The sequence below is a fragment of the Chlamydotis macqueenii genome, chromosome 1 (assembly GCF_036417535.1).
Source record: "Chlamydotis macqueenii isolate bChlMac1 chromosome 1, bChlMac1.mat, whole genome shotgun sequence".
Lineage (NCBI taxonomy): Eukaryota > Metazoa > Chordata > Aves > Otidiformes > Otididae > Chlamydotis > Chlamydotis macqueenii.
In genome coordinates, this window is record NC_141556.1 from 21,341,881 (window position 1) to 21,358,148 (window position 16,268).

Here is a 16,268-nt window from a genome sequence, read left to right on the forward strand (position 1 = left end):
TCTTGCCAATCTGAAGTACTTTCAAAGTCTAGTTCTCAGGTATTGTCTCACTATTGGTCTTTCTTAAAGTGAAAATCAACTGCCTTATTTCACAACAGGAAGACAACCTCATGTATGTCATTAGTTACACGTCGTTCATGTACCATATTGCTTTTGTTGCATAACAGAGATATCTCTAGGAGTATTTTCTCAGTAAAAGCATTGCTATGAGTTGTAATTTGCTTTCTTTTGGAATCTTTAATTTTCTGTACAAGTGTTTCATTTAAAAAGGCATAGGGCAACTTAAAACTATAGAGGCTGTGCTGAGCAAGCACTGACGTGCAACGAATTCAAGCAGCACACAGAAGCATTAGCAGTAATAATCTTTAAACATTTCTTTTGTAATTTCATAATGAAATCATGATAATGTTTTAAAAATGAAATTGGTTTTGATTAATGATATAAAAGAGGTCTTTTAATTGAGTTCTGATTAAAAATATATATGCTTTTTGGCCACATCAAGGGAAAATCCAAGACACTGTAAAAGGAGGCTAATTAACAAAGATAAATGAAAGAGAAAGGAAAAAAATCATATTAAAAGCAGAGATCTAGGGACTTGTGCAACAGTTATGTGAAATAGGCATAACTTTTAAATTAATTTTAATTTTGCTACTCAGATTAAAATTCCCACCTATTACACAAAAAAAAAAATCACATATTGTGATTTTGAGCAGGATGAACTAGAACTTCCACTAGTTCTAGTTGCTAAATTCCTGAAAAAAATCAAGTGCATGGTGAAGGAATAAACACTTCAAAAGTCAGATAGTATTTGTAATGTACAGTTCTGCTTCATGGTAGCATAAGCTGTACAGTAAAACATATCTGTGAGAGAAAAGAGGTGAGCCGTGTTGTTACTTCTGCAGTTTATCAGGCATAAATTTTGAGGTATATCAAGTTAAAAGCTATGTATATGTATATGTATATGTATATGTATATGTATATGTATATGTATATGTATATGTATATGTATATGTATATGTATATGTATATGTATATGTATATGTATATGTATATGTATATGTATATGTATATGTATAGCTCTGGAGTTTCATTTACAGAAAAAAAAAAAAAGAACTGGCACTACACTAATTTTTTGAGTTTTCAAAAGTTGTTTTATTATACACCATCAGAAAAACACTCAATTTTAAACAAGTAACATGATTCAGACATATACTATTTTATGGACTTGATACAGTGTGATAGTATTTTAAAAAGGCAAGTCTAAAATGGGCTACCTTTATAATTTCGTATGCAGTGTTTCATCACATCACTCTGTTTAAGTATTTTAAGGTAGAAGGCTGAGGGAAGAACAACAGTAAATAGATTTTTATTCTGAAATAATTTTGTATTTAATGAAGCCATGTTTCTTACAGATAATAGGGATTTTTTTCAAATATTTTGCTTGACAAACTGCAGGCCCATTTGAAAGAGGAGCAGAAGTGTCATAAAAGAACATGGAAGAGCCACTAGACAGTCAATCAATTGTTGATGTGCTACCTCTAGCTGCAGCTTTCTGTATATAGTCCCCTCAGTATAAACATATATCTGAATAAGGAATAAAATGGGAAGGAATCCTGGAAGATGTGGATGAAATTCTCACAGACAGCAATTGCTAGCATTCAAAGGTTAAGAAAGTACCATACATGTGTCCTGGTTTGTTTGGGGTTTTTTTTCCCCTGTTACACAGTTCTTGAGCAACAGATGATAGACAGAACTGAAATTCAACATCTGAGCCTTGGATCATAAGTCAATTTTTCTCTTTCCAGGACTATAGCCAAAATAGCACAGTGGTGGCCTCACAACACTTGCAAATGATATCAAGACCTGCAGATGTGTATATATCCTAAGGCCAAAGGAGTTCCTTCTGTATCAACCCAGATCCATCCACGCACAATTACCTGCATTCGTTTCTACCTGTAGTGAACCGCAACAATCAAATTTTTCATGCAATTTGTTAGGTGTACAACCTTGGTATAAACAATTTACTAACTGTAGTAAGACACTTTCATTTAATAAGGCAGTTAAAAGATGTAAAGTAGGGGGAGCAAAGCACTGAACTTGAGTTCTGCACAGTGAATATGTCACACCAACCGTTGGATCTTTCAATGTCTGAGTGGCTTGGATCATCTTCCCAGCCTGATCTGTGATGCATACTTCTACCTCTTGTTGCTGGTGAATATCTGCAACTGCATTGATTATAGATGTTTTGATACTATTGTTTTCTCTAAGTTTGAATGCTGCTGGTTTTTTGCTCTGCTGGACAGAACACACCTATTTTTGGTACTGTCTACATTGTCCCCAGTACAAACCAACTGTCTGTGATGCCATTGTTCACATTCTCTGTGGTCTGCAAACACTGTACCCGCACATAACCAGCTGTCAAGCATAATATGGATCCAAAAGTAGCTACCTGAGGGATTTGCTGCTTCTATAGGGTGCTCCGTTGATACAGGGCAACCAGTTATCCACCAGCTAGGGAGCAAAGTCTGAGTGGTGAATCCAGAGGTTCTAGCACAGAAAATTAATTATGTGAATGTCAACAAGATAGTATTTCATGGTGCTCAGAACTCTATGAAGTCACACACTTATGTATTTCATCAGAGAATGATATTTTAATTGTAAATTAAGTATTTAAAAATTAGAAAATTCCAGAAATAGTAGCCTTAAGAAACACTTAATTCAGTCCATTCTCTACTTGTATTGGGCTACCTTACATCTAATTAACTTTTAGACTTAATATAAATATATATTTGTTTTTGTAACACTTCCACCTTATATTTTATTTCCTACATTGTGGTCTGTTGACCCTCAATAGAAAAAAAAAGTCTTTCAAGCTCAGTTTACACCCTTCTGTTTGATAAATGAGTGTGTATTCTGTGATCCCAGAGAACAATTATTTCTTTTCTCAACTAGCTAAGTTGTTGAGCAGTAATTGAACTAATTTCCTTTCATGCATTTAAATAGGTCTTGATGCTGATGCAATTTATGTTTATTTTCAATGTTTAATCATCCAGAACTATCATACATATCACATTGATGCATTCAAGAATGGCATGGCAATGTAAACCAATGTGATCTATCTCTGGGAACTTTCAGTTCCTTGCAGCTGTAATTTCATTTCATGCTGATAAATGGCATCTTCATAATCTAATATTGGAACTGTAGTTATAGCTGTGATATAATCTGTTCTCCAGCATTCAGAGCAAGAGGAACCATAGTGCAAGACAGGAAAAACAGTTTTGTGTTTTATTTTACCTTATATAATCTCTGTATTATCAACATTTTTATTGAAAATTCCTCCAGAATTTTCAATAAATATTTTAATGTAAATTCAAATAAATAATGTAAATTTCAAACAAGCAAATTCTCACCTTCCTTACTTATACACATTTCCACAGCCAAACTGCAGCCCCTTGAGACACAGTTTGGTTCTCTGTCCACCAAATTCCCTGGCAACTGTAAAGCCTTTAGTACAGCTCCCTCTTAGAGCTATTCATTTGGTTAAGAGTATTACTTAGCTACTGAAATAAAACAAATCTACTTTGCATTGTCTCTTCCTGTAAATAAAATAATATGACTCAAAGAACTGGCATTTCAGTTAGTAGACTTTTATTAGTAGTGAAACATTGTAGTTTAGTATCATCTGCATAAAAGAACATCACAAGACCAATACAGACATGAAGCTAATTAATTGAATACTTAAATATTAAATCTTTTATGGAAGAATTGAGACCTTTTTATGAATGAAGACACCACACAAGAGGGACGACAATATTACCTACCAGATTTTTATGACAAATAACATGGTATTGAAATGACAGAAAAATAATCAATTATTGTAGTAGGATATTGGCCAATCCTAATGCTAGAAATAATCTTATCCATGTATATCACCACAAATTCAGTAATAGTTCTATTTGTGCTGAAAAAGATTTAGTGTTCTATTTTATATCATTATTATAGTTGAGCATCCAGTGGAGTGTGGCAAGAGCTAGTGCTGCCTTCTCCTCTGCCCCAGGAGGAGAAATGTATTCAGTGTGATCAGTTTAATAGGTTTGATCCAACTGGTTGAGAATAAAGCTATTAAAAAATTACCTGGCATAGAACCTTTTTTTTTTTTTTTTGCAGAAACAATACTAGATTCTATCTGGATAGCAAGAACAAAGAGAGAAACTCTCATCTGGCTTCAGTCCTTGGAAGCTACACTGACTTATACTGTGATGGGATAAGGTGTTACTTTCAGTCTCTTCTCCTGATGTTGTTTCACCCAACATATGTTTACATGACCACTGCAGTAGATACTGGAATCCATTTACACTACAGGTTAAAGCAAGTCAGAATCCAAACTCACCTCATATGTGTTATACTGAAACAAACCTACACTAAGTTGAGGTGAATCTGAGGTGAACTTTGGGGAATGCTGCAGAAAACATAGGCCAGTGTTGAGATAGGCGTAAATGTCAGCGATTATTTAAGTGAAACATTTCAGAAATAAAACTTTCCTCAGAGTGTCTTCTACCTTAAAGGCTAGACCATTCCAGAGTGGACACAGCTACAAATTAAAGCTCTTTCTGTTTGATTGTGCTGTCTGTTTAAACAAAGATCATCTATTTTCTTCCTGCTAGTTATGGGGTGTTCTGAAACAACGTACTCTGAATCATCCAGCTTGATTTATCCCATTTGAAATGCAGTATTTTAAGCAATTACTGAGATTGACACTAAGACTCCATGAACATTATTCTGTCTGCACATGGCAGATGACAATTGGACTCCAGTGGATATTCAGGTCTTTGTGCATTGGAGGAGGATGTCAACAGGAGAAATGTAGAATACATTGCTTCTCCACAACAGCCTAGAGAAAATAGGGCAGTCTTTGAAAGGTGAGGGAACCGTGGCTTCAAATTCCCTGAGGAAGGAATTGAACACTGTGAGTTCTCAGTGCACAGAAATACTCTGACCTGTGGACACTTTCACTACAGTACTCCCTTTCTTCCAAAATGAAAATATTTAGCAAGTAAGGGTTGATTTTAAAATAATGTGGAACAATCTAAGTAATGTTATGGAACAATCTAAATAATGGTTTTCAGAATATTTTCTTGTGTTAAATGTTATGTTATATCATATGCAATATCCTTGGTGAAACTTGGTTCCCTTAGACTAAAGTGTATAACACTAAAAAGTACTATTATAGGAAGAATTATACCGAACATCCTGATGTACTGTGGAGCATAGTGCGCACAGTTCTTCTTCTACAAGTTACACTTCATGTGAGATTGACTTTATTGAAATTACTACAGTAATACCTCATCCTGTTTTCAGAGGAAACAGTAGAGACTCTCTCCTTTCAGCTACGGTTTTACATATTCAGTGGCCAAGATACTTGCATAAATGAGTCCCAGCAATTTAACACTGGAGTGTTTAATAGCCATGGGATTTTTTTTATAATCAGTTTAAATGTTGACTTTAAATAGTTTTTTATGTTTTTAAATTGTGAATACATTTCACATTAACTAGCATGATGGCCTAATAAGAATAGCCTTTGCCAGATTTAGTCTTGGTTTGTAGAGCTCAAACTTTCCCACACAGGTTTGTAAATGCATTTAATTACTGAATGGCATGATTCTGGCTATTTCTGTTCTCCCAAACTGAGTGGTTGTTTAGTGCTTTGCATCAATAGAGAATTGAGAGCATCAAAATAAACTCAAATTTGATCTCAGTTGCCCAGGGATGAAACTTAAGAAGATGATCTGCAGTGCCACCTCCAGCCTCACCCTTTCAGTAAGCATTAAAATTATTAAATTACACTTTACCCTATATAATATTTTAAATACTTTTCTTTTTTTTCCGCCTGTGGCTCTATGTAATGAATGGCTCCCTAAGCAATGAATGAAAATGTACTGCTTCTGCTGCACTCACTGAAGCTGAAGGAATTAACTCCATTTGTCTGCTCATCCCTAATTAAGTAATGTGCTAAAATACTACATTCTCATTAAAGAAAATATATTATACTGTAATTACAGCAAAAGCACTTTCAACATGGTTCTACTTAATGAATGCACATTCATTGTCTTGATGAAGATCCCTGGATTTGAACCCAAAAGATTGGCTTGGCATTCATTATGTTCTCCATTCATTATAAGGGAGAAGCAATTATGAAACTAACAAGATTGTTTGTGGGTGGAAAATTTCCATCCTGAACAGCCCCAGGCAGAAAATGGTTGTATTTATCACACAGAACAATGGTACAAGTTCCAGGTAGCAACTGCGGCCTGGATGGTGGTACAATACATTTAGAGATTGTTTCTCCTGGGAACTGTGAGGGTGAGGGATATAATCACATGCAATTTGGCACGAACCTCTGGGCAATTTTTGAGAGATTACATCTAAATAAGTTGCTTCAACAAGTTGAGATAAATTTTCAAATATTTTTTTCCTATTTTTTATTCCCATTTTACTTCCTTAGCCATTCATGTAATTACACACATTTCCAGTACCTTTTTCTCAGCCAAGCCAAGAATAATACTGTGAAAATTTCAGGAACATTTCAAAAGTGTATTTGATTCATTCTTGTTTGACTTCTCACAGAGATGTGAGAAGCTCAGCTCCAACTAACTTTTAATAGGAAAGAGGGGTTTGGCAAAGTAGAATAGACAGTGAGGGGAAAAGTAGGGGAGAAGAAAAGGAAGTGAAGGAGTAGGAAAAATGCACATATAATACCTTTCACAGGGAGGAAGATAGACAAAGAGACAGTCTGGTTAGTGAAAGGATTTAGTATGACCTTATGACAGAATAAGAAAAACATGTTTTACTCAGGTGAGCGTGTTGATAACATGATTTCTCTCTGAATTTAATGAGTGTCATGAAAGTCATGCTTTACAAGAAGGAGATTGTGTAAATCGTGCATTAGTAATGAAAGTGTTACTTTAGACAGGGGACCATGAATTTTACAGAATGTGGGTTCATACGGGTTCTGATTCTTGAAAAGTTTTAGATATGTACTCATCTATTGTTGTCTACATATGTGCTCTTGTGGTTCATTGAAATAATGGCACTATTCACAGTATATAAAATCTAGAACATATGTAAATCTTTGTGACATGAAAAGTTGTAAATACGTGACAGAAGAGCTGTAACTTTCAGCCTACTTGACTGAAATGTAGCAATCCAAATCAAAATAAGGAAAAAAAATCAAAAGAAATAAGCAAAAGCTTCCAGCTTCACTAGCAAAGCTATTGATCTTGCCTCCTTACTGTGTGTTTAAAGTTAAACAATTTTGGCCAAGTTTTGCGTAATATCACTGAGCTCCTCTAGATATAATGTAATTCAGACTATCAGTGGTTGCAATTAGCACATTAGCACATGGCTAAAAATTAAGTCAAGCTGCATCTTTTTCTCATGCTGGAGGAATGCATAGTAAAGGCTTGATAATATTACACAAGGGTACTATTTAAGTCCTTCCAAGAAAAAAAACTTACTCTTGCAGTGCCCATAATTGGCACCTCTGATTCATTACTGTGTTTTTATATGGTGATGTAGAATAAAAAAAAACATGACTAGGCCAACTAAAAATCAGCCGTGGTTCTTCTCACTGTTTGCCATTCCATTCGTTTATGAGCACTGTACTAAAAGAGGGTGTTTTTCATCAGGTAGAATGTCCAAACACTAAAAACAAAAACAAAAACAAAACCAAAATCACATTCTTTCCATGCTTCTAAAGATAATGATGTATTTTTGATCTAAAAGGAAAAAAAAAAAAAGGAAAAAAAAAATCAATGTTCCAAAATTTGTAACAAATTTCAAAACACTATAAAAATTAATACAGTTTCTCCTTAACCGTATTTCTCATCTACAGCAATTTCTTGAACAAACATATGTTCACTGGAGTTTATTGAAGAGTTTATTATGTGATATCAGTTTGTTTTTGTTAAAGCTATATGGTATTTCTCAACAATCAAAGGTGTTTCCAAACATAATTCCAAAAGTCTCTGATGTTGTTTAAAAGCATATATCCCTGGTTTTATCTCATGTAATTAAAAAGCCATGCTCTCAACATCTTCAGTGATCTTTCTGAAGGAAATAGGCAACATATTTTCCACTTATTCTAATGAACATTGTTCCTGAATCCTTCAAGTGGCTTTGAAAAGATAAACCTTTGCAGCTGATGTTTTATTTTCTGGAAGCTGTTTATTCTTGAAGTATTTTTGTGAATAACTGATATGTTAGTACATTAAAAGATGTTTGAGAAATAACAGAATATATACAGCATTTTATCTTTTCGGAGACAAAACCTAAAATATTTAAATAAACTTCAAGAGCTATTATAATTGTTTGTAGTACACTGCATTTGAAGTGACAGCTAATTCAGTTCTTGACAGACTAGAATGAGATGCGTAGCTGAAGTGTGCCATGCTTTCAGACATGAAGGACAAACTGTTGATCTCAAACTTACATTTTAATATGAAAAGTGCTGTGAAAATAACATTCTGTTGAGATTTCTGGGGTTTGTTCTGCACTGTGACTATCTGTGGATATCTGGTTTTACCACCAGCAAAGGTAGATTCCCATCCTGAATTAAGCATTTTTCCCTTCAATGGGCTTCTTACAGAAATGTATTTTCCAAATTTCTTATTTCCCAAAATATATGTATTTATGAAGCAACTCCAGCAATTCAGACAGGAAAAGAGAGCTATGTGTCGTGTCCAATTCGGACACGGTGTGAACTACCTTATTCTACTATTAGACTGGGATACTTTAATTAGGTTATTAACTCAATAATTGCCTACATGTGTGTCATAGTTCAGCCCTGATCAGAACCAGCCTACACAGTCTCTCTCTCGCTCCCCCCACCCTCCAAGAGAATAGAGGGAGATGATATAAGAAAAACGGCTCAAGGTTTGAGATAATGACAGGGAGAAATCCTTAAAATTACCGTTATGGACAAAACAGACTCGACTTGGGGAAAAACACTCATTTATTTCTAAAATTAGCAGGAGAATGAGACAGGGAACAAGATAACCTCCCGCCACCCCTGCCTCTTCCCAGGCTTAACATTATCTCTACTACCTTCCCCCCCACAAGCAGCACAGGGGGGAAAAAGGGAATGGGGGTCGCAGTCAGTTCATCACGTGTTGTTTTATGCCTCTGTATCATCGTCGGGGGAAGAACTCCTCACATTCCTCCCCTGCTCCAGTCCCTCCCACGGACCACAGTCCTTCGTGAAACTGCTCAGGCGTGGGTCATCTCTTCCACGAGGTGCAGTCCCTCTAGAACAGCTGTCCCAGTGGGCCCTCCACGGGCCACGGCCTCCTTCAGGCCTCCACCTGCTCTGGTGTGGGGTCCTCCACGGGCTGCAGGTGGATCTCTGCCCCTCCGTGGGCCTCCATGGACTGCAGGGGGACAACCTGCTCCACCATGGTCGTCACCACAAGCTGCAAAGGAATCTTGGCCAGGAGCCACGTTACTCCTCCCCCTCCTTCACTGACCTTGGCGTCTGCAGCCGTTCCTCACAACAGGCTGGCAGATGTCTCTCAGGATCCTTTGTACATCTTATTCACTTCAACTTCTCATCTCCTCTCCACTTCTTGCAGCCAGGCCGGGCCCAGTCGGCTGCCTGGCGGGAGGCCAGAGGGTGAGGCCTGCAAGGCCCACAAGGCTGACGCTTCCCCCTCTCTGCCCCCTGCTCAGCTGCTTCACATCTCTCCTCCCCTTTTCCTGTTTTCCCCTACTTAAATACGTTATCGCAGAGGCGTTACCACGGAACATTCTGCTACCAGTTGGCTCGGCCTTGGCCAGCAGCGGGTCAGCCCTAGGCCCGTCCGAGTCCACTAAACAAAGGGGAGCAACTTCTAGCAGTTTCCTACAGAAGCTACCACCTTAGGCCCCCCCTCACTAACAAAACCAGAACAATGTGTTTATAAGGAAACTGTGAAATATATGAGCCAAAGATATTAACATTTCCTAAAGTTCAAAACACTGCACATATTAAAACATTAGCATTTGCACATATCAAAGTATTAGTATAACTGAACATGCTGGTATTTTTTCAAACTGTCGTTCACTTCTTTGAAAGAAAATGAGTAAGGTAATGGCAAATTGCCTTTAGCTGATGGACAAAGATAGTAACAGATCATAGTACTATTACTTCAGTCAAATCTTTGAGGCTTAGAATTGCAGGTCTCAGCAAAGAATTGTAACATTTGTTGCTTTTCAGTATTTCTTGAAATATTCTTTATTTAAGATTCAGAAGAGGCATTTTTACTCTGATTTGACCTAAAGGAAACTTTATTTGAATTTTCCTTTAAAAATAATTGGAAAACATCATTAGGCTATCTTTTCTCTTTAATTGGACAGTCCATTTTGCAAATAAAAGTTTACACCAATACCTTACACTTGGCACTTATTATAGAATCATAGAATCATAGAATGGTTTTCTTGCTACTGATTGTAGAAAGATTTATTCTCGGTTAATATTTGCTCAGTCCCATTCAATATAGCATTTTTTAACTACTGTAAATATTGTAGCTCTTTTAAAGAATTCTGTCTTAAGAATTTTTGTGGTGTCTTTCAAAACTAGAGTTCTGGAAAGCAAATCCTAAACATCATAAAGTAAATGCAGTTTTATTAAACTTTCTCATTAAGTTCTGACAACATGAGAAAGGAAACAGATACCCTTCTGCCATTCCAGATTCATGTTCACTCTTTCCAGACCTATCCTGAGTCGTGATCAGGCCCGTCGCTCAGATCACTTGTCACAAACTCATCACTAAAGAGTCAACCACTGATGAGGAGGGGACATTTCTTCTCAGAGTGGTTCTGAAAATGGGATCAACCCCTAGAAATCTGTTGTTTAATCTGTTTTCTGAGGAGGAAGCTTGAAAAGTGTGACTACTGCAAACATCCTTGCTTTCTTGAGCAAGGGTATTCCTGCAAGGCAGGACTGACGTCTATATGTCATGCATCAGGCTCACAGAAGGAGAAAACTAGTTATTTGAAGGGACGAACCAAAGATTTTGCAACCAAAAACCTGTAAACAAATGTCCATGCACACACATTTAGTAGCGCTTACATGTTTTGGCACACTTACTGAAGTTAATTGAGATGTTTAGTCTGCAGCTGTTAGAAATGTAAGCAGGATCATGCATGATTGCGAAAGTGTTTTGACTGATATCCACTAAAGATGGAATATGTTACAGGCAACCGCAAGCACATAACAGGATTCCAGGTGTTTAAAAACTCCCTCTTCTTTCACCAGAGCAGCACCTACTATGAAGAGTTACTGTCTAAAAGGCATTAGCTGTAGGGTTAAAATTGCATGTTACGTGAACTGATCTTTGAAAAAGCCTTTCTCTGTGTTTATCAGCACCTTTCAAAAGCTAAATAATGTGGTTATAGAAGTTCATGTAATGAGTATTATTGAGTTTTAGTCTCATTTTAATTTCACATTATAAATGTTTCTTCTGGAAACATTCTAGAGAAAACCTGGAGTTTCTAGAATATTCGGACTTATTTGGACAAAAATGGAGTATAAAGAAGGAAAGAAACTTTTAAAGGCTATCTTTTGCTGGGGCAAGACATCCTGGGTTTGAGTGACATGACACAGTATTATAAAATCCACTGTAAAATTCTGGTTTTCATATTTTGTCTTTTGGGAAAAACATCAATTAAGACTTCTGCTTCCATATGCACTGTTACCTGTTTCCATGAATTTTAAACAAATAATTAAATGGAGAAATAAATTATCCATTTTCCATCCAAAACAAATCTGTCTTTGAGTTTCTAAAGGAATAATATTATTTTATTCTTATATTTAACTAGAATTTAGGCAGGGTATGTTAGAAAAATTGTTATATTAATTCCCTTTCTTCAGTGGCTCAGCTTTTTCGTTAAAACTGTATGGCCTTGAAGTTAGAAAAAGGAGAAAGGGGCTTTGCTTGGATTCAATGTTCAGTTTATTAATTCTTTTTACTAATTCAGGACCAATTCACTTTGACAGCTGGTCACATACAAAACAAGTCTCATAGTACCGGGTAAATGATATGAAGAGCCGTTACATATGCATTGACTTAGGCACTGTCTGAATTAAGACATTTCCAAAACAGTATACAAACATCTCAAAAAAATTTATTAAAATTTATCTTAAAAATATAATAAAACTCAACTTTTAGTTGCTATGGATAGGCAGCAGCATGAATTTATATCCAGAGAGGAACATAGAAGCTTTGCGAAAATCTATGTTTAACTAAGATCAGTGTTGTTATAATTAAAATATTTTCCAAAAAGATTATTACAGTTTACTTAAAGATATGTAAACCTATCATAGGCTTTTTCCCTTAAAAAGAAAGAAGAGTGTATGTAAAGAACAGAACATAAGGAATGCCTCTGTGTCTTGCTTGCTAAGCCATAGAGAATCTTAAAAAGTTGCATGTTAAAAGAGGCACTTACCAGGCTCAAAGAGGTTCTATTTCCCTGGACATGTCAATCACTGAGTCTATTTACTGGAAGCTTCATGGAGAGACTATAATTTCACCCTTAAGCCTCAGAGAACTCCTTTAAATGTTCTCTCCATCCATTTTCTGGCCAGTCTCATTACTTAAAAATCATCAAACTGCATGGATTTAATTACTATTTAAACTTTTTTTTTTTTTGCATTACTAGAGTGAAAAGGAGGATGGTGTTAAACCAAGACTCTTGTTTCTCAAAATTATTTCAAGACTTAATTCAGTTTAATAATACTATTTGTTGTTGTTTATACAAACACCTTCTACCTGAAACTGGTTTGGTAATACATGGGATATCACCTATGGTTTAGTTGTGTCACAGGGCAGCCAAGGCTCCTGTATGAGGTTTACGGATACTAAAATGAAGACAGTGTTGCAGAAAAACAAAATAAAACTGATTTTCACCACCCAGGACCAGAATGATTTTTTTTTTTTTAAAGCGTATGAAGCTAACATAGCAACATAGCCTGAAATGAAAATAAAATTCCAAATAAACATTTATGGAAGCAGAATTAATACTCAAAAGTAGCTTTGGACAGATTTTTAGTTGGAAAGGCTTAGTTATAAAGAATGCAGACTCATTGACCTGTGAATGCATTTGACAGTCAGCTGGAACTGGTGGTGCTGGGACAAAGAAAGCCGGGCGTCCTCTGGATGCTGTACTTTTCTTGGCTACCATATCGCTGGATGAATGCAAGTTAGCTCCTACATGGAGCCAGATTTCTACTGCAACATAGCATGCAGATCATATCAAGGCATGTGTTTTATTACTTTCCTTTGAGAAAAAAAAAATAAGTAGGATGTTCAAAGTATGAAAAATACTAAGAATGGAAAATGAACACGGAAAAGGCCAGAAAACTATCACCTTTCTTCTACCAGATCTATCCGTTCTACCATAGCCATTTCTCCACAGGACTCTGTTCCTCGTCTTGCATGAACAATTGCAAGCAGGCACCTTGTGGGGAAAACAAAACAAAATCACATTGACACTTACAATGCATATGGAGCACAGATATGCTCCAAGTAGCCTGGAACTCATGCATGTACAAAATTTCCCAGTGGATGCTTGGTTCAATGCTGACTGCTTTGTCGTGCTGAAAAACCCAAACTGAGCTCCTTATTTACCTTTACTAGGATGCCTGATTTTGGTCTAGGTATTTCCCTGAGTAGTTCTACATTGCACTGAAGTGCAGAAATGCCTGCACTCAACATTCAAGAGGCAAGTTCAAAAAAAATTAATTTTGGCACTCCCTGACTCATTAAAGTTTTATGTTGCACTGCGGCTACATTTGAAAGCAATGCAGCTGCTCGCTATTCAAAAGCGTGACTGAACCTTTATCTAAGCAAGCTTTAAATCCTTGGGATTGAATATGACACACAAGGTAGTCATGGAAGAATGTATTCCAGCAAAGATTAACTTCTAAATTTGTTTTTGACTTTTGGGCCAAGTTTTCCAGGCCATCCAGCTCTGTTCATCCACAGATTGTTTGCTGCTGACACTGGAGAAAGCTAGTTCAAAGAAAGACATCGTTAGCTTAAACTTTCAAGGTATATTTAGAAGTTTGTGAATGGGGAAAAAAAAAAAGATGATTTCACAGCATATCCTTAAAAAAGAAATGAATTAAGTGAGAAATTTTATCAGATGGTCCTTGAGCTGCAAGATCAGAACATCATAATAGGTATTTTCTGTCATGAAAAATCCTAAACACAATACTAATGCGAGAAGAGAGCAATTTTGCACAGTGCTAGGAAAATGTTCAAAGGTACATCAGGTTAGATTCCAATTTTAGTCTTTATCAGAGACAGGTGCTAAGTGTTAATAGTGATACCTGTTACTACACTTACATCTGTTAGTTGACTCTTTCTTTAAAGGAATTGATCGCTTTTTAAATATAGTTGTATATGGAATTCCATTTTAGGAATTCCTCCCTGCAATATGGCCTTTATCCATACGCCACCAATACTCAAACACACATACCAAGATAATACAAATATGAGAGATTAGTTTTCAAAATAAACGGCAATGATAACTGGTGACAAACAAAAGAAATTACCAGCCTCTCCTTGAATGGTGATAATGTCAGAAATCCGGAAATATTTAGTAGTTTCACAGTGAAAGAAATAAGCATTTTATGCTTCTGCCTTTGGTTAGCAGAACCACCCATTTCATGTCTGTAATGTGACCCAATAATTGCCCTAAAAGTTTCCAGTCGTGATCTAAAACTTTTGTGGGTAGCAAGTCTTAAAAATTAAATCTGCAGCAAATGCCACACATTGGAATGACAAAACCAGCTAAATTTAAACCACATTTATTCAGATGTTTCTGCTGTTGTGTGGTGTGTCATGAGCCCCATAAAACTGTGCAGTGATAGTGTTCCATTAAGAAATATTGGTTTTTACATGCAGAAGGTAACAGGAGCCTATATCTATACTTCTAATCTCACTTGGTTAATCACAATAACTCAATTTAAAAAGCTATTTTCCTCTCCTGCTTAGGAAGCAAACCCTGTGTCCTTATTCAAACAAAGCATCTACTCATCTCAGTAGGAATTTTTCCTGTTTCCGGAATTCAGGACACAGATCTGAGAGGAAGAACTGGGTTTAGTTCCAGATTCACCACAGACTTCCCGTATGACCTTCAGCAAGTTGTTTAGTCTGTCTGCAATCAGGATTATTATCCCTGTTTTATGAACATATTCACTTCCTCATCTGTAAATAGGGATAAGACCACTCTTCTTCTTTGCCCCTTATTGTTACAATACTTACACTGAAAATTGTGAGGTCTATGGCAATGGGGTTAACACTTAAATCTATAGAAACACCTCTTTAATGTTCATTAATTTTACACTGCATAAGAATATGATTAAAACTGGGAAAAACAATGACTACTTTTACAATTGAGATCTTATACATGTATATATGTTATCTAGAGTAACTGAAGCTATGCATCATCATGTGTGTAAAGTTACATGACTGTATAAATGTGTGTTATTGCCTATGTTCAGTTGAAAATGAAACAGCTACAGCTGATGCAGTGATCTGTGAAATAAACTGGAGGAGTTTCAGGGTGGCACCCCTTTGCTCCTGTGTAGGTACTAAAACCTCCTAAATCCTGAGCTAAACGTTCTAGACTCCTTATTATCAGTGAAGAGAAAGATGTGAGTCTAAAGAACAAGCAGTCTGGTTTTAAGGTAGGAGTTTAAGATAGGACAGATGAATTTCCCAGTAGCTGGGTGATTCATTTTAACTTAGGTGTCTGATCTTTGAACAAATAAAACCAAGTAAAATTAACTCACTCCTGAAAGTCTTTAACGGGATTTGCTTTCAAAGGCCCTTTAAGGCCCTATCATATACCCATGAGCACATGCAAAACTCAATGAAGTTTAAAAAATGTCCAGATGCAGTATCTTTTTTTTTCAGCCACAGTTGCAGACAAGGTTGACAAAAGCACAAGGAACCAGATGAATTGCACAACAATCAAAGTCCTTTTCTTTCAGCTGTTGAATTGCGTGATCTCTGTAGAGATATCCTGGCTCTTTAGAAACCATACACCAGAAGCAGTTTTATAAAACAATAGGTGTGTCAATTTGCTGGCTTTGCCACTGCTTAGTACACAGTTTGGCACATCTTTAATCCAGAAATCTTTCTAAAGCATCTATTCAACTTTCCTACTCTCCTGATGTGTGTAATGGAAAAAGAACTGGAAGGCAAGCAAAAACATTCACTCAACTA